At 40.2% G+C, this 20,210-nt stretch overlaps 1 protein-coding gene and 1 long non-coding RNA gene across 3 annotated transcripts in view; one reads left to right on the plus strand and one right to left on the minus strand.

The window, feature by feature from the left end:
• Positions 1-20,210, plus strand: part of SLC24A2 (solute carrier family 24 member 2) — a 533,689-nt gene that overhangs the window by 100,842 nt on the left and 412,637 nt on the right. The window contains exon 1 of one of the 2 annotated variants that reach the window (XM_054521033.2): positions 1,724-1,954. The exons of the other annotated variant lie outside the window; for it this stretch is intronic. The gene's annotated coding sequence lies outside the window, so the exon portion shown is untranslated. Of the gene's footprint in view, positions 1-1,723; positions 1,955-20,210 lie in introns of those variants that run through there. 2 annotated transcript variants of the gene reach the window in all.
• Positions 782-20,210, minus strand: part of LOC129048066 (uncharacterized) — a 118,452-nt gene continuing 99,023 nt past the window's right edge. Inside the window, exons 6-7 of the long non-coding RNA XR_008510094.2 lie at positions 9,440-9,707; positions 782-1,967 (exon numbers count right to left, since the gene is read on the minus strand). This is a non-coding gene — a long non-coding RNA (uncharacterized LOC129048066). The remainder of the gene's footprint in view (positions 1,968-9,439; positions 9,708-20,210) is intronic.

Consider the following 20,210-nt stretch of genomic DNA (forward strand, 5'->3'; position numbering starts at 1 on the left):
GCCTCTCCATGCCCTAGCCCAAATTCTGAGTGGGCAGCTGCTTTTCAGTTTAGAAGGTATCAAGAGTTTGGAAAGAACTAGAATCTGCTTCTTGGCTGTGAGAGGAAAACCTGGCCAGGCCTCTGAGAGTCTTCCAACAAAGCCTCACTCTCTCCGTGTAACCAACCCCTAGGAGACCCCAGGACAAAAGCCTGCCTGGTTTCTGACGTCGCTGGTATGGGGCCAGCTCCAGGAGTGAGCAGAGGACCTGCCTCCTTGCTGCTGCCAGGAAAACAATGGCCCAAGGCCCCCAGCCAGGTGCAGCAGACCCTTCCAGGCACACAGGCTCACAAGTGGCAGGCTTCTTGTGAGCTCCAGGAGAGCCAGGCAAGAGGGAGGGAGCTTTGGTTTGATTTAGTTTGGTCTCTTACTGAGCTTAGTGCATGGGGCTTTCAGGCGATCTTGGGTTTCAGCTCACACCCCATTGGATTTCACATCAACCTGAAAACTCACGGGGACGGTCAGCTGAAACAACTGAGTTTGGTTGGCTCTCCCGTCAGAGCCATAAATCACACTGTTCCACTGAGGAAAAGAGGAGGCAAGACGAGAAACTTGCCCCATCCTGGTTCTAATTTATCGCAAGTACGTGGGGGGTGGCGGAATTGTTGTAAATGACAGGGATTTTCATTGCACAACTGCTTAGGTTTTCATCATGAAATGTTTCTATCATGGCACTGAGGTGTGTTTCCTTAGAACTAGGTTCTGCCTCATATGACTAAGATGTCAATTCTAGGCCCAAATTAATCATCATCATCACTTAGAGGTACTTTATATGGTCAAACATTGTGCTAAGGTCTTGAGTTTCATTAGATCCGCAAGTGAAGTAGGTGCCATTATTATCTCCATTTTTTGGAGGAGGAAACTAGGCTTAGCTGGAAACTTAGCAGAACTCGGATGTAAACCTAGGCAGGCGAGCTTAAGCACTGGATAGACTGTGAGAGAACTTTCTAGCCCAAGGCACAGGCAGCTTCTCTTCACAAGGTTCGTAGAAGGGGCTAGGCGACCACAGGTTGGGGACTCTTCACACGATGCCGGCTGGAGGGTGGAATTGCTGACGAAGGCAACATGCTAAGGTCCAGGCTTCCATGACTCTCTGCCAGGTCCGGCTGGAAGCAGCAGAACTCTGTCCTCTTCTGCTGCTGTGGAAGCCCCTACTGGAAATGCAGCCCTGGAGTCTCCCCTTTTCTTCGTTAAATCTCACTAACACTTGTGGGAGTTAACGCCTCTGCCTCAAGGAGAACACAGACCTCTAATTGCTGTGAAAAGAGGCCTGGGAAACCCCGTTCCCCTACCACCCCTGACTCTGGGTCTCCTCCTCCTCTGCTCACCACTGGCGGGTGGCAAAGGTCTGTCAGGGGCTCTTCCAGCCTCTGCAACCCTGGCTTGGTCCCCCAGATTGTTAAGTCATTTGTAAAAATCAAACTCATGTGCTCTCCAGAATGTCTTCTTTAGGTCAGCTATCACAGCATGGCCCTCTGAATTTTTTTCCCGGGTGCATACAGCCAATGGCCAATCCACGTGCAGTGTAGAGAGATGGCAGGTCTGCAGTCTGTTTGGTCTTCACCCTCTCTGGGGAATCTTCTTTTTCTCTCCCAGTACCACAGACTGATATTCTGATTCACTTTCTGTGATGCTGCAGTTCTTTCTTTCCTTTTTCTTTTTTTTTATACCTGCATAAACAGCAATGCCCCAAGCTATGTAGACCAGAGCAGTAAGCCAGTGATGAGCCGTGAACACCTGGACACTGATTGGATGACATTTGCAAGGAATTGGGTGAAGCATCTGGGAGCGAATGCTTGCACTTGGCAGCAGGGCGGCCGGCGCGGGAGAGCCAGGGTCATCCCAAGAACTCTGTGTGATCCCAGACCAAGGACCGGAGACAGGGCTTTCCTTGAAGGGAGGTACTGAATGAAAGGTGAGTCACGTAACTACAGTGGAGAGAAAGGGAAACAGAAAAATGGTGAAGTCAAACAAAGGGGCAGGAAGAAAAAGGAGAGACAACAGCGTTCCTCCCACCCTGCAGGGAGAAAGGAGCCGCCGCCATGGCTTCAACTCAGTCCTCTCCCGTCATCTAGTGGTCATGCTTAGTGACTGCAGCACAGACTACTAAGGGGGATCGTGACACAGGCAGGTGTCGGTGAGATCGCTACCTTATGGCCTGAAGAGCAGACATACTCAACACAAAGGGTAACTCGAGCCAAAACCATCACCAGGAAAACAGGCCCTTTTTTGTGGAAGGGCTTGTTTGTTTTGATTCGAAATACTGTGCAATTAAAGAACAGATGTGTGTCTTGCTCAATCTGCAGGTTAATGGAGGTTGGCTTGGAAATTCCCCAGCCCCTAGCAATTTCTTTAAAAAGGATTCACGTGTGTAGCACACGACTAAAATCTCTGTCAGGAAAAGCCGGTTCTTTATGAATAAAGACTATTTGTTACTTCTATTTTTCTGACACAATCCAGAAGCCAAACATTCCTTACATTTTGAAGAGGATAGAGAAGGAACCCTGTCACATCAGATCCCTTGTACAGACTCCACTCCCTAGTCAGGAAACCTCAGATTTTTATCCTCCTCTAATAATTAGCTTTCCTGGGAAAAATACATAACGCGGGTTCTGGCCAATTTTTTTCTCGGCAGATTTTCTTTCCCCATTCTCAAATACGAAATATTTGAAGTTCCCAGTGATCAAATCTTGGTACAGGTGTTCGCTGATTGAATTATAAAATGTAGAGCTTTTTGGCAGCAAGAACTAATGTGTAAAGAATAAAACATATGTACACAAGGAGTTACAGCTTCAGAAATATATATGTCTACAAGGAGTAATTGTGCTTGCCTATGCCAAAATTTTCACATGTATTAGATTCTAAGAGGTGACGAAAAGATCAAGTAAATACAGCCTGTCAACATTCCTTTTTGTCTGTGCCTGTATATATGAGATGAACAAAATTTGTAGATCTAAGCAGCAGGGTGCTTTCTCCAGGTTCGTCTGCATTCTCTTCTGGGTCACTATAAATCTATGTGTCTTTGACTGGATATAGATAAAGGTGCAGCCTAGACCTGTCCTTATGGAGAAGGTCTGATGTTTGTTTGTTCTACAGCACATCTGTGGAGGTCTGTGGGGTCACTAGTTATTCTGGGAGTGATAATGTAGGCTCCCTTATGTAAGGCAAGCTGTGTTTTACTTTGGTGCTGGATGCCAAGGGTCCAAGGGTGCTACAGAAAATTCCACTTTGATGCATTGACTGCTCTGGGGCCAAAGACCCCTTAGAATTGACTCTACTTGAAACCTGACTTTCAAGAGTACTGAGCCTAGAACAGTCGGAAAAGCTGGGTTCATTCTGTCTGTGCTGCATTCAAAGGCATGATTAAGAGCCAAATGAGCTGAAGGATAGTAATTATGGTGCACACAATAGACTCTCGCAGAGATAGGAGAGCAGGAAGATGCTAGGCAGTTTGGTGGTTACTTTGGTGAAGAACTTATTTCACTTTGTCCTGTGTTTTACCCTCAGAGATTCAGTCTTCTTTTCTCCTCCTTTATTCACCCTGGGCCTAACCTTAGGAAATTAACATCTGCAGGCAATGAAAAGTATTTATTTTGAGCCACGAGACATGGGATCCTTATTGGCTCTTAAGGAGGAGTCATTCCCTCTTGGGGTCCTTATTGGCTCTTGAGGAGGAGCCACACCCTCAGTGGCTTCTGCTGGGTAGATGTCTGGAAGCACTGATCCCTCTGATGGACACAGCTGACTAGATCAGTGATGGAAATCTGACCAAGATGACATTCTAGAAGCCACAAGGGGTATAAGCCAAGAAAAGGGGAGAAGCAGGGAATAACGTAACTGGTAACTGCAGGAGAAATGGGGTGGCAGACTCCCCTAAAAGCAGCCATAATGGTAGAGCTCTAGCAAAGAGAAACACTGATATCTGAGGCTGGGGATGACACATCTTAAATTGCACAACCACCCTAAACAAGCTGTCACATCTCAGCTGACTGAGAGGGACATCCTGGCTACTCTCATTTTTGTTTTCCTTACTCCTCTGCAAACAGTTTGATAGTAACACCCATTGCCTGAACCAACTGGGTATATATCCATGTTCCTTAAAGAAATTGTACAGCCAGCTGCTCTGCTCCCTCACAGGCATCACGGTGGCATAACAGAGTGAACACAGTGTAATTTCTGTTTGTTCATCGCCCTTGCTACCCACTTCCCTTTAGAAATGATCCAACTCTCTGTAATCTCAGCACTTTGGGAGGCTGAGGCAGGTGGATCACCTGAAGTAAGGAGTTCAAGACCAGCCTGGTGAAACCCTGTCTCTACTAAAAATACAAAAATTAGCCAGGCATGGTGGCGCACACCTGTAATCCCAGCTACTTGGGAGGCTGAGGCAGGAAAATCACTTGAACCTGGGAGGCGGAGGTTGCAGTGAGCCAAAATTGCTCCATTGCACTCCAGCCTGGGCAACAAGAACAACACTGTCTCAAGACAGAAAAAAAGTAAAAAGAAAGAAATGATCCAACTCTCTATTTATTCGTCTTTGTTGGGGGATGTTTGGCAGATCACATTCTCCAAAGGTGACAACAACTATATCACCATTTCATATGTTCTTCAACAATGTGACCTTGTCATTCCTCCATGAATGGGGTGGGCTTGTGACTGCTTCAACCAAGAGCACAGCAGAACTGTGGCAATGTGGCTTCCGAGGTGGGCTAATAAATGACAGAGGACTGCTTCTTGATGTGTGGCTGGGTAGGTAGGGAGTGGAAAGAGCCAGGTCAGGAGAGGCCCCAGGGCGCAGGGGTGGCTGCTTTTCCTCATCATGGCTGGATACCATGCCTCCTCCATTCTAAGATATTGTATGTTTTAAAAGTATTATCAATTCAATGAAGACTCTAAAGGAACAGAGTCCCACCACCTCGATGTTAAATGTGTCATCTATTAGGTGATGCATTAAAGGAAACATTAAAATATGAAAGAAATTCATGAAATGCAGGAAAGTATGGTAAGTCCTTTGGTGTCCTTGGACATCTTTCAGTACATTCTAAGCGTCTAAAGGATGGAAGGCTTCCAGGCCTTATAAACCCCTGACCTCGCTAGTGTGTGCCAGCCATGCCAATTTATCCACTAGGCACAGTGTGGAGGGCCCACAGTACTTTTAAGGTCCCAGAAAAATGTCTAAATGTCTTTATTTCTTTTAACTTTTTTTTAAAAAACTGGTAAATTAAATTAAATGTTATATATATAAATGTATAACATTTAATATGTAATATATAACAGGAATATATTCATCTTTAGGCCAACACACTCATAAAAATATAATTTTTAATATTTAAGATATTTCATGTAAATATTTATAAATATTTAAACGTTAATATCTAATGTGTTTTATGGAGAAAAATCCTCATGCATTCAAGTTGTCTCTGATCACCTGAGACTCAGACATGTACAAGCTCCTCTTTTACCCTCTCAATATCCAGATCTCAAGGAGCCTCTAGGAATGAATCCCAGAAGGGATTTTTTTTCCTTTCAGCACTTCCATATTTGGAGTCTAGGTGGCCCCATTGCTCTAGAGTTAGCTGTGTGATGGGCTGTGATTTACAGTGATTGTTAGGATGCTCGCCAATGCCTCCTGTGAAGCAGGCAGAGGTTACCACTTTCAGTAGAGATAGTTCAATGTGCACAGCTGGGAGGAGGCCTGGGATTTTTCATAGCTGTCATTCTTTTAAACCCTCAGTCCCCAAGGATAATCCCATGGAAGGTAAAACCTGGCCATTTTCAACTCTGCTTGAATTATTGAGCATGCTGGGCATGAAAAATTTAAATGTCTAGGAAAATAAATGGGGTGCATAAAAAGATTTTATTGCATGTCTCCAAATCAGAGAAGAACACTAAATGGCTGCTTTTAAAAAACATCATAGGAATTCCCTGCAATTTGGTATGAGATCTCTTGGCTCCCCTGAAAATCATGGACTCAAATACTTAGTGACAAACTATCAGAAAAAATAGAATTCCCTGAAGCTATTTCATACTTAGGAAGATGGCTTATGGAATTTTTGAGTGAAACAATAAATTTTCCACTTTTAGAATCTTTAGGCTTTTAGAATCTAAAAGACTGGATGGTTGCTCATGAAACAATGGGAACAGGCTGATGCATCCAACTTTATTTTCTCTAGCTGCTTGGAGAAGGACATACTTGCAAACATGCATGAACAGAAGTAGATGAATCAAGGTACATTTTAAGACCATAAAAATCCACTCATAGGATTCTTGGGAAGGAGTGTCATTTCTTACATTTCTGCTTTTAATTTGTCTTATATCAATAGAGACTTTTTAACCCTTTTCCCCTCTCTTGGCCACTTTGAAAAGTGATTTGCTCCTATCACATTAAATTCAACTTTCCTATAAATAAGATATGCTTTTTGTATTGTGAATTGCCAGCAGGGCTTGGAGTCTCTTTTTACAAGGTGAAAAGAGGACTTGTACCGTAGAGTTCCCTGAGGAAATGCATGGTTAGACATTGTGTTCTCTCTAGGCAAATATAAGACCCCCTCAGCTAAACTTTACCGAAATACGTTCAGATGAGGGATTTAAATGATCCCCCAAAATGATGATGAATACATTTTTCTCTGTATGCATGAAAAATAAGGTTTATTTTTCAATTGAAGTGAGATTATTCAATATTGCATACTGCACATGGCATGGTAAGTTCTAAATTTTTTTTTTTTTTTTTTTTTTTAGACGGAGTCTCACTCTGTCACCCAGGCTAGAGAGAGTGCAGTGGCGCAATCTTGGCTCACTGCCAGCTCCGCCTCCCGGGTTCACGCCATTCTTCTGCCTCAGCCTCCCAAGTAGCTGGGACTACAGGCGCCCGCCACCACGCCTGGCTAATTTTTTTGTATTTTTAGTAGAGACGGGGTTTCACCGTGTTAGCCAGGATGGTCTTGATCTCCTGACCTCATGATCCGCCCACCTCGGCTTCCCAAAGTGCTGGGATTTCAGGCGTGAGACACCACGCCCGGCCATGCAAGTTCTAAATTCTTAGTGAAGAGAGTAAAACTATAGAAAGGTCATTAAATGAAATTTTATCAAATAAAGGTGAGGAGAAGACAGGTAAATGGTAACCGTTTACCACAGGTGCACTGTTGGTGGCAGGTTGATGATTTACTTTGGAACACCCCCTCCCATAATAATTATGAACAAATAGTACATGGCATGAGTCAACATTATTCTAAACTTGTTACTTATATCTACTCAATCCTCACAACAACCCTATGAGGGTAGGTACTATGATTATCTTTACTCTATAGATGAGGGAACTGAGTGCCAAGAGATTAAATAACTTGCTCAGGGTCACATACAAACAGGAGCAGATCTGGTTTGAACCCAGGTTGGCTTTAGACTGTATGATTTTACACTCAGTCTTCTGCCTCTCAGATCCGGCTCCCGATCGATACACGTCGTGTAAGTTGTATAGGTCGGTCATTCCTAGAACTCACTGTTGTGTTGTCCCTTACTGCCCAGGACTCTCTAGTTGTAGATATGTGTCACACACAGGCTAGTGGGAAGCATGGAGAGTTAACACTCACTCCTGCCCTAACAGCTCTCAACCAATTCCCAAGGAGATGGCAGATAAATACCAGCTCACTGCAGGTGGGCTCCTTTCAGGCTCCCAGCAGGTAGCCCACAGCTGTATGTTGGCCCTCAACATACCCAATGCTGGTTTGCTTCCCTCCCCTGTTTCACTTCCTCACTTCCATGGCAGTACTTCCTGGGATCGCCTCCCAAATAAACTGCTTGAACTCAAATCCTTGTCTCAAGGTCTACATCTGGGGGACTCAGTCTAAGACGTGGACTTCGTATTTAATAGTTTGAAAAATTGTGACTGCTGAATTAATCATTGGCAACTATGAAAATTGTCCTAAAACTAACTCCATTTCATTCTGCCATACTGCATCGACCAAAAACAAACAAATAAACAAAGTCAATTTGCAAGAAATATTGAGAGTCTACCAAATGATTTTAAACAATTCTAGGTAATAGAGGAGATCGTTTATTTCTATGCCCCTGCACTTAAATGAATCAATTTGATAAATTTTCTTAGCAGAAACTTCAAAAAAAGGAAATATATCAAATGTTGCATGACTATATCAAGGACCCCAAGTTATTTTTAGATTCTGATCTAAAAGGTGATAATACAAACAAATAGGATATTGAAAATACTCAGATCAAAGTAAAAAGTGTCACATTCCATTCCATTCCATTATAATTTTTCCAATATATTGAATATATTGGGATCTGATATAGTTTGGCTGTGTCCCCACCCAAATCTCATCTTGAATTGTAGTTCCCATAATCCCAACGTGTCATGGGAGGGACCCGGTGGGAGGTAATTGAATCATGGGGGCGGTTACCTGCATGCTGTTCTGGTGAGTTTTCGTGAGATACGATGGTTTTATAAGGGGCTTTCCGCCCCCCTTTGCCCTGCACTTCTCCCTGCTGCCATCATGTGAAGAAGGACATATTTGCTTCCCCTTCTGCCGTGATTGTAAGCTTCCTGAGGCCTCCCCAGCCCTGCAGAACTGTGAGTCAATTAAACCTCTTTTCTTTGTAAATTACCCAGTCTCAGGTATTTCTTCATAGCGAGAATACCTATGAGTTCATAGTGAGAATGAACTAATTAGTTCATTACTATTACTATTAGTTCATAGTGAGAATGAACTAATACAGACTCTTTTGGAAAAAAAATGTTTTTTTCCACAAACGGTAGGTTTTGATGTGTAATTGTATTTTTAATTTGTCCTAAGTATATGTTGGTATCTAGATATTTTTTCTTTTGCCAAAAGCCCATGTGAGCTATTTTTCTTGCTCTCTTTAAACACTTTCCTTCTTCTTCGATTTTATTTCAATTAGAAACTGTAGCAATAAAAGCACATCACAATGTCCAAGATTGAGCTTAACTGGTACATTGCCATCACCTCCGAAAGCACAATAAAGTTGAACATTCTAAAAATAACTGTGTGTGAAAGAAGGCATGGAATCACTCGTGGTGATTGTTCTCTAAGTGCATCTCTGGGCCTGTTTGCTTACTAAGCTGAACCCCCTGGGAGCAAGCCACAGCCAGCACTATTCTTTCCCACCGCAACCTCTTCTAACTCTCCTCGGAAATCATTTCCCCGAAGCAAGCTCGGATAGGTTCCATAGCTTTCTAGGTACTTTCTGGTAATAGAAGTTCTCCTGAAATTGTTAAATAATTAAAATCCCATTCAGTGTGATATCAAAACTCCAACCTTCATTTAATTTAAATGTTCTCACCTCCTCTCTTCAGATCCTGGGGAAGAGAGGAAGAAATCTTATGACCCAAATTATCTTTCTTGCCCTGAACACTGTAATCTGGCAGCAGTACCTTCTATGTGGTGGTTGCACAGTGGTTGGCGCCCTTTTTTATAGGAGTTTGGTGGTTTCCTAGAAGTTCTTCCTGTTAGACGTGGTAAGGGCAGTTCCTCTGAGGCAGACAAGGCAGCATCTGGCTGGTCACGTGGACTCTCCGCCTCCCAGGCTTTGGGCTTTCCTTGGACCACATGTGGGTGGGTCTTGGATTCATATGATTCTCTTGGTGAATACCTTTAAGATGACTCCCACCGGGACCCTTTTATGGCATACACACCTGGAGTCTGAGGAAACACACACAAGACTCTTCATTGGCAGCAGACAGACAACCTCAGCCTGCATCTCACCTTTAGAGCTTCCACGCTCCAACACAGTGACATGGGGGAGAAGTGGTGGAAATCAGAGATATGGAAAGGAGAGTGGAAGATGTGAGCCAGGGAGCAAGAGGGGGAACCTGCACGGAATGAATGTAAAAACCACACAATGTCTCAAAGCATAGAAGACAACAGAATACTTTCCCTTTTTTTTTTTTTTTTTTTTGATAAAGGCAGAATAGCCACAATATTAAAAGATGACACAAATAGCACGAAACAACAACAAAAATGCCACGCCAGTCTTTCATAGTATAACAGTGAGAAGTGCTAAATACTAGCAAAGAAAATTCAGCACTAACTTAAATAAATGCTATACTACAACCAAATAAAATAGTTCCCAGGAATGTAAAGATGGTTTATATTAGGAAATACATATATGTGTATGTATACACACACACACACACACGTAATGTCAGTTGTTAGAAGAAGAAAAATATGATTATTTCGAAGGATAATGACAAGATTGTAATAAAGTTCAACTCAAATTTTGTATTTAAAAAAACAATTTAGCAAAAAAGGAATAGAAGGATGATTCCTTAATACAAGGAAGAATATTTATCTTAAGCCAATAGATAGTTATTCTCTTAATAGCAAACCAAGCACTACAGGCATTGCCATTACCAAAGGAACAAAATAAGTATTCCCCTTGTCCACACTGTTATATAATACTGTTGTTAAAGTTCTAAATATTCTACTAATATTTGAAAAAGAAAAGCAACATTTGTAGTTACTGGAAATGAAGAGACAACATAATAACTATAAACAAATAATATCACATAATCTTAAAACTCCAAAGCATCTACTGAAAAACTATCAAGATATAGATATGAGACAAAATTACAAATTGAAACGTTTGTTAAATATCTGTTCGAATACATTTTAAGTAGAAAAGCAACAAAAACAACAAAAGGTTTCTATTCATGATTTTAACAAGACACACAGAAAACCCGAGGGATAAGCTTATGTGCATGATCCGTATGAAAAAAATCACAAGACCTGGCTGTGATTCATAAAAATAGGGAGATTGATGATGTTCCTGGATGGGTAAATGAATACTGTAAAGATGTCATATTAATTTAGAGGTCTAATGTCATCTCAATCCAAATCTCAGTGAGATTTTTCAAAAATTTCACAATGTGCTGATAAAATTCATCTGGAGGCAAAAGTGCAGACTAAATGCCAAAAAAAAAAAAAAAAACCACAAAAAGAAAACTCAAGATCAGTTCTACCAAATATACTTTTAAGACCATAACAAACAAAATATTATGGCTAAAAATTCAGGAAAGAATCAAATTAGATATTTCCTAAAGAAATAACATTAAAATAAATTTCAGATGGCTTTATGAGATCAAAACAAAACAAAACCTGAAAGTAGAGGGAGACAAATGTCTGTGGTCCCTTTGTGAATAAGGACATTCCAATCTAAAAGCAGTTAAAGAAAATACAAAATTAAAATAAGAATAAAAACTTAGAAGATGTAATTTCAAGGAAAATCTGAAGCTTCCATAAGTCAAAATATTTAATTACCAAAATTAAATGTAGGCACAAGAATTGAGAAGAAAATTTGCTACACATAAAACAGGTAAGTTATTTGCACCTATACATAAAGAACTTGGAATTCATATAACTCATTAGGAATGGTACAGAATTTAACTTTAAAAATCAAGATTCTTAAAATAGTTTTTGATCCAGTGATTCTACTTATAGCATCTATCCTAAGAAGGATATTAAGCATGCACAAAAAGACATATAAGCAAGTTTATTACATCAATATTTATGCCAGGAAAACGCTAGTAATAGCCTACGTGTCCAGCTCTAGAGAAGTGACTATTATACATCCATATAATAGAATGCAGCTGTAAAAATGACATTTTCCAGGAATATTTAATAATCTGGAAAATTGCTCCTGATACAATGCTAAGTGGAAAAAAGCAAGATATAAAACTATGCATTTCAGTTTCCATAAATATGAAAATGTGTATTATTTATTTACTTAGATGTACATACAGACACATTTGTAAAAGTGGAAAGAAATGCTTCAAAATGTTGACAGTGAGTTGACAATGTCTGATGAAGCTTCTCTCTTCATTTTTATCTTAAATTCTTAGGTAAATTTTTAAGTTGTGTAAAATAAGCACATAGTACTTTAAAAAAAATTTAAAAGAAGATGTACACATGCTTTTAAATTATTGAAGTAAACAAGAACAAAGTTGGAGGACTCACACTTCTCAGTTTCAAAACTTCCTACAAAGCTGTAGTAATCAAAACAACATGGTACTGGCATAAGCATAGACATATATACCAGTGGAATAGAGTTGAGTGTCCAGAAATAAACCATACATGTATGGTCAATAAATATTTTGCAAGGATTCCAAGACCACTAAATGAGGAAAGAATAGTCTTTTCAATATATGATCCCGGGTTACCTGAATATTCACATGCAAAGAGTGATTTGGACCTCTACCTCACACCATTTATAGAAATTATCTCTAATGGATCTAAGGCTTACCAAAATATAAGTGCTAAACCTGTAAAATTCTTAGAAGAAAATATAGCTGTGATATAGCTTTATGACCTTTGGTTAGGCAACAGTTTTTAAAATATGACATCAAAAGCACAATAAATAAATAATTGGACTTAAAATTAAAACCTTTTATGTATAAAAGGAAACTATCAAAAAAGGGAAAAGATGACCCAGAGAATATAAGAAAATTTATGCAAATAACATATCATATATATCCAGAATATATAAAGAACCTCACAAAACTCAAGAATAAGGTAAATAACCCAATTAAAAGATGGACAAAGAATGTGAATAGATAGTTCTCCAAAGAAGATATGCAAATGGCTGATAAGTATGTGAACAGATGCTCATTAGGAATTAGAAAAAGGCAAATAAGAAACCACAATGAGATGCTACTTCATACCTACTGGAACCACTATCATCATCATCATAATAAACCAAGAAAATAACAACTGTTGGTAAGGATATGGATAAATTGGAACCTTTAATATATTGCTGGTGGGAATATATTATTAAATGGTGCAGTGCTCTGGAAAAAGTTTGGCAATCCCTCAAAAGTTAAAGATTTGCCATATGACCCTACAATTCTATACCTAGGTCTATGCCCAAGAGAATTGAAAATATATGTTCACACAAAAGCTTGTACAGGAATGTTCATAGTAACATTATTCACAAGAGCCAATAAGTGGAAACAATCCAAATGTCTATCAATTGATGAATGGATCAACAAAATGTGGTATATCCATGCAATGAAATATTATTAGGCAATAAAAAAGAACAAAGCACTGATACATGCTACACCATATATGAGCCTTGAAAACATTATGCTAAGGGAAGAAGCCAGACAAAAAAGGTCACATATTATATAACTTCATTCATCTGACATATCCAAAATAGGTAAATTCATAGTGACAAAAGTAGTTGCCAAGGACAGGTGGAGGATGGGATTGGGAGGTATAGGGTTTCTTTTGGGAGCGATGGGAATATTCTGGAGTTACTTAACGGTAACAGTTGTACGACATTGTGAATATACTAAAAACTATTAGATTGCACACTTTAAAATGGCTAAAATGGTGAATTTTATAGCAATCATTTTTAAAAATTATTAAAATACATGTTTTAAAATAAAATACAAATCAAATATGTGCAGAACTCCTGAAGCACCTCGGCTCAGATCTTTTATGTGGCCAGATTCTGGCTACAAAATCTGGATCCCATCCTGTCCACATGACACTAGGGAGGATATTTGTGGTCTTGAGCCCATTTTCTCATCTACGAAATGGGATGCCTTCCTGCCTCATCCGAGTCATTATATGGTTCAAACGAGATAACTTTGTTAACAACAAGGCAAGGTCATATGGGATTATTATTGTAATCTCTTGTCACTCTCGGCTAGATTATGCCAGAGGGGTGAACAGAATGCCTTAAGAGAACATATCCTCTGCCTGGCTCAGAATAGATGATATTTGAACTGGTCTTAAAAGATGACTTTGCCAGGCCAAGGCCTGAGGATAACCTTTTTAGACAGAAGGAAATGTATATTATTAAAAATGCACAAACTCAGAAAATGCTACATGTTTAGTGACTGGAAATCACTGGAATACACGTTGTGGGAGACAGCAATTGAGAGGAATTTGGACCAGATCATGTAGGGTCTTTTGTATAAGGTGTCTGGGTTTTATTTTTGTGATAATGGAAAGCCAGTGGACATGTTTAGGAGGCATGTGTCAAGATCCAGTATGGATCCTAGGAAGAGGTCTGATGACATCATGGAGGATGAGCTGTGCAGGGAGATATTCAACAGGTAGATCTGACAGGAGGTGGTTGAAACACCCAAGTGGGAGGTGTCAGTAATCTAACCCTGGACAAGATAAAAGTAAGGACAAAAAGTAAGATCTGAAAGGAAGGGCATTTTGAGGTAGAACCCAAAGTATTTGGTAATGGACTAGATGTGTAGTGAAGCAGAGGAGGAACAAAGGGCAACTGTGAGGTTTCTGGTTTTGAAAACTGGGCATACTACCCAGTTAATCAAGATTGGGCATACCACCACTGATCAAGATTGTAGGCTTTTTGGAGAAAGAGCTGGCATAGTGAGGAAGACGAGGTTGGTTTGGGATACAGTAAGAATTAAATGCTTACCCAGGAAAACAAAAATTAAAAAAAAGAAAAAAAAGAATTAAGTATGGATTGATGGAATGCAAGAAACACACTCAAATAAATGCAAGGAAACAAGAATTTACTGTGATAAGGCATTCAAATGTAGATTTGTGGGGTCATAGACCATGGTTTCCTTATTCAACAAAATTTCTCTTATACCTAGTAAAGTTCCTGGCATAAAGTAGGTTTTCAAATTGTATTTGAAAAGGGATGGTTAATCTCATGAAATACAATGAAAGCAATAAAGCATAGGCTTGCTGGCACTGGAAAATTCTCAGGCAGCCACCTACTCCATCTCTATCTTTCTGAAATCACGATGTCCTTTGCTTTGCTTCCCTTTGCATATCTGCCCTGATCTCTGGATTCTCCCTGTATACTGGCTTTCTCTGCTTATTTATCCTCAGGACACAATTCCAAGCCCTATATCACCTTACAGATGGAGGTGATTGATTCCCACACAAGGGAATCTGACTGGACTAGCTTGGATGAGATATCCACTCTGGCCAAGTCAGCTATGGCCTGAGGGATGAAGTCACAGAGTGATTTATGTGACTACTCTTTATGGGATGTGGGCACGTCTCTAAGAAGGGAATGTTGGCAAACCAAAAAATGACTGGTGTCTGGTATAAGCCCGCAGCCAAACATTCAGGTGTAGATGAGAATATGGGGCCTATATTTTGGAAAGACTGGTCATAGATCTTGGAGTTGTTAGCAAATAGATAGTGGTTGAATTCTTCAATTTAGATGAGACGACCTGGGAAGAGTATGTAAAATGATGTGAGAATGTAGAAGTGATAGAAACTGGGCTAAGAAAAATAGAGAAATAGCCAATGAATTAGAGAGGTAATTGTCAGAGAGATGTAAAGAAAACCAGGAGACCTGGGTCATAGGCTTTAAAGAAGGAAAGAATATTAATAAATAGAGATCAGGTTCATTTAAATTTTTACAAATGATTTGTTGATAGTTTCACAAGCCTGTAAGCTGAGGGAAAAGTTGGATATAATATTTCTGTATGTCAACCAGGCATTTGACATCTTTCATGACATCATTTTGGGACAAAATGGAGAAATAAGGGTTGGATTGAGTTCAAAATGAAAAATTATCAATTAGGCAAATGAAGAATCCCAAAGGGATGCAGGTTGATGGGATAGTATCCACCACTGGAGGTTCTAATGTGAGCTGAGAGGTTCCAGTGTTGTTTTGTCTTTGTGAGCATTTTATAAACGATGTGAAAACTAAGATGATTTATTTATCCAATTTGTGAGTAGGACAAATCTGGGAGGAATAGCAAGAAATGTGTGACCGAGTGAGGGTCCCACGTGCATTCAGTAGAAAAAAGATAGAATAGTTTATGGTTAGATAGATGGAGGAAGGCCATCTGTTGTACTGTAGAGAGCAGAGAACCCATGTTCTAATCCTGACTGCGACCCAATAACTTGACAAATTACTGAAACTGATGATTTCCAACCTATACCTGAGTTAAATCCCTGCCAATGGGATAGGAACAGGGAATTCATACAGTATTTGTAACCATTTTTCCAGGACATTCAAATGCTACCCATCACTATCCATGGGATAACATCTGAAGGCACTGACTTAAAATTTTAATAGGCTCAGTGTCTGCATCTCAAAAATGATAGCTCACCAGGGTGATCCCTAAGGTCTCCTTTCCAGCTCTGACATTTGTATCTGTGTTTGTGTAGGGGAAGCATGTGTCTCAGCAGAAGAGTTTGCCTAACATCTAACTGCTGGCCTCGGTCCCCATCCCGGGGGTTTGAATACCTCCATGACACTCCATTGTCAAGAATCCTCATTATCTGGTCATAGTGAAGCTATGCGGTGGCTTTAAAAGAATGCTTAAAATGTAAATATACATTTACATAAAATGATTGGGTGAGTAAACAAATAAAACCTTAGGTCTCAGACACTAAAAGGCTCAATGACATGTAATGCTGATGGTCTGTTTCTCAAATGTATCCATATATGTTTGTTTAACCCCCAAGTTCACCCTTAAATGTCTGATTTTAGTCTAAATGGAAAGAGAACCCAGTGTGCTGGGATAAGATCTAGGCAAGTGATAGTGATGGTGCATCATAGATGTGTCTCCCATAACCACAGGTCAAGTGGAGTTCCTACCATAGGACAGGCTTAATGGGGCAGTGAGTGGAAAGCTAAGATAGAGCCATTAATGTCTCATTGCTAGGAAGAGAAGCTGGATATTCAATGACACTTTAGGATAAAACCACAGTTGAGACTGGATGCCATATTGGTAGCTCAGGGAATCTCACTCAATCATGGAAGAAGATCAAGGCTCAGATCAAGGCTTATCTGATGCCTGATTCCACAACAGTTCAGCACCAGCCATCTGCCAATCACCTTTTTAAAGGACCTCACTGCCTGGTGAGAAAGATAGAACAGAGAGCTATAAAATAACGTAAAAGCTACTATGGACGCATAGAGGAAGAACAACAATTCTTCCCTCCAGGAAGGATTCTCTGGGAAGGCTTTTCAGAGTACTATACGTAACTAAAAGCAGAGCTTTGAAGAATAAATCTAGGAACATCTGAAGGTAGATATAGCGAGGTGTCAGTGGGCAAGAAGGCCTGAGAAAGGTTGTTCCAGGCAGTTACAAGGTTAAGTACATACACATACCAAGCATGCTATATGTGGAGACCTGCAAGTAGAGAGAGTACAGGGAGTTAGTGAGGCTGGAGATGAAGGCAGTGACAAAAATATGAGGCCCCACTGAGGAACTTGCACTTTATCCTATAGGAAATTGAGAATGTTTTTGAGGGGTTACAAGCATAGGGGTGACGCCTCTATAGCCTCTGTCTGGAAGGTGGATTTAACGGAGCTAAAACTAGAGGCAGGAAGGCCAGTGATAATAACCACTGATAAACAAAAGATGATTAAAGCCAGTCTAGAAACATGGCGGTAGAGATGGAGAGAAGGGGAATCATTTTGAAAATTTTTAGATCATATCAGCTGGATTTGGTGATAGGAAGGGTAAGGAGCAGGATGAAACTAGGATGAGCTCCTAGGTTTTTGGCTTCGATGATAGGATGGCACTAATTCAAGAAGAGATCACAGGAGGAAGATCAGGCAGAACGGATTACTCTGAGGTTCAGATGAGGAGGAAATAAGATTGAATGGTAGCTAGAGAGGATGGTGACGCTAGACTATACATTTCAGGAAGACAGAGATTACATCTGCATTATTTGCTCACAATACCCTCAGCATCTAGAACAATGCTTGCCCTTGGTAAGCACTCAATAAATATTATTTTGAGTGAATATGGAAGGGCCAGTGGAAGGATCATTGACATGAGAAAAATTTGAACATGTTTGCAGGAAGAGAGAAAGAAGCAAGTGGGGGAGGAATAAAGCCATAACAAAGGGAGGTTGTGCTCTATATAGTGAGGGGTATTAGAACATGCCAACCCAATATACGTCACTCTGGCATAAGGATTTTTTTGAGCTGAAGGCAATTGAAAATCAACAGACGCAGGAAGGGTTTTCCTGCCTTAGTATCATGCGCTTAAAATCAGGGCATAAATTTACCTTTGTGAAGATGCCCTCCCTGCCACCAAGAAAAGAGTGACTCTTATCACCAGAGAAAGAAAGTCAACATAGAGATGAGTTTGCATAAACAGACCTTTCTAAAACATCCCTCTGTTTCATTAGTTCCCTCGTATATTCCTAGTCATTTCTCCATAATTTATAGTCCCTTAAACCCCAAAACCTTTTTCCCATGTGAAAATTGTATATAAACCTAAAGTCTAACCACTTCTTTTTTTTTTATACTTTAAGTGTTAGGGTACATGTGCACAATGTGCAGGTTAGTTACATATGTATACATGTGCCATGTTGCTGTGCTGCACCCATTAACTTGTCATTTAACATTAGGTATATCTCCTAATGCTATCCCTCCCCCCTACCCCTCCCCCACAACAGGCCCTGGTGTGTGATGTTCCCCTTCCTGTGTCCATGTGTTCTCATTGTTCAATTCCCACCTATGAGTGAGAACATGCGGTGTTTGGTTTTCTGTCCTTGCGATAGTTTACTGAGAATGATGGCTTCCAGCTTCATCCATGTCCCTACAAAGGACATGAACTCATCCTTTTTTATGGCTGCATAGTATTCCATGGTGTATATGTGCCACATTTTCTTAATCCAGTCTACCATTGTTGGACATTTGGCTTGGTTCCAAGCCTTTGCTATTGTGAATAGTGCCACAATAAAGATACGTGTGCATGTGTCTTTTAGCAGCATGATTTATAAACCTTTGGGTATATACCCAGTAATGGGATGGCTGGGTCAAAGGGTATTTCTAGTTCTAGATCCCTGAGGAATCGCCACACTGACTTCCACAATGGTAGAACTAGTTTACAGTCCCACCAACTGTGGAAAAGTGTTCCCACTTCTCCACATCCTCTCCAGCACCTGTTGTTTCCTGACTTTTTAATGATCGCCATTCTAACTGGTGTGAGACGGTATCTCATTGTGGTTTTGATTTGCATTTCTCTGATGGCCAGTGATGATGAGCGTTTTTTCATGTGTCTTTTGGCTGCATAACTGTCTTCTTTTGAGAAGTGTCTGTTCATACCCTTTGCCCACTTTTTGATGGGGTTGTTTTTATCTTGTAAATTTGTTTAAGTTCATTGTAGATTTTGGATATTAGCCCTTTGTCAGATGAGTAGATTACAAAAATTTTCTCCCATTCTGTAGGGTGCCTGTTCACTCTGATGGTGTTTTCTTTTGCTGTGCAGAAGCTCTTTAGTTTAATTGGATCCCATTTGTCAATTTTGGCTTTGGTTGCCATTGCTTTTGGTGTTTTAGACATGAAGTCCTTGCCCATGCCTATGTCCTGAATGGTATTGCCTAGGTTTTCTTCTAGGGTTTTTATGGTTTTAGGTCTAACATTTAAGTCTTTAATCCATCTTGAATTAATTTTTGTATAAAGTGTAAGGAAGGGATCCAGTTTCAGCTTTCTACATATGGCTAGCCAGTTTTCCCGGCACCATTTATTAAATAGGGAATCCTTTCCCCATTGCTTGTTTTTCTCAGGTTTGTCAAAGATCAGACACTTGTAGATATGCAGCATTATTTCTGAGGACTCTGTTCTGCTCCATTGGTCTATATCTCTGTTTTAGTACCAGTACCATGCTGTTTTGGTTACTGTAGCCTTGCAGTATAGTTTGAAGTCAGGTAGCATGATGCCTCCAGCTTTGTTCTTTTGGCTTAGGATTGACTTGGCGATGTGGGCTCTTTTTTGGTTCCATATGAACTTTAAAGTAGTTGTTTCCAATTCTGTGAAGAAAGTCATTGGTAGCTTGATGGGGATGGCATTGAATCTATAAATCACCTTGGGCAGTATGGCCATTTCCACGATATTGATTCTTCCTACCCATGAGCATGGAATGTTCTTCCATTTGTTTGTATCCTCTTTTATTTCATTGAGCAGTGGTTTGTAGTTCTCCTTGAAGAGGTCCTTCACATCCCTTGTAAGTTGGATTCCTAGGTATTTCATTCTCTTTGAAGCAATTGTGAATGGGAGTTCACTCATGATTTGGCTCTCTGTTTGTCTGTTATTGGTGTATAAGAATGCTTGTGATTTTTGCACATTGATTTTGTATCCTGAGACTTCGCTGAAGTTGCCTATCAGCTTAAGGAGATTTTGGGCTGAGACGATGGGGTTTTCTAGACATACAATCATGTCATCTGCAAACAGGG

The sequence above is a fragment of the Pongo abelii genome, chromosome 13, assembly GCF_028885655.2.
Source record: "Pongo abelii isolate AG06213 chromosome 13, NHGRI_mPonAbe1-v2.0_pri, whole genome shotgun sequence".
In the NCBI taxonomy this organism is placed as follows: domain Eukaryota; kingdom Metazoa; phylum Chordata; class Mammalia; order Primates; family Hominidae; genus Pongo; species Pongo abelii.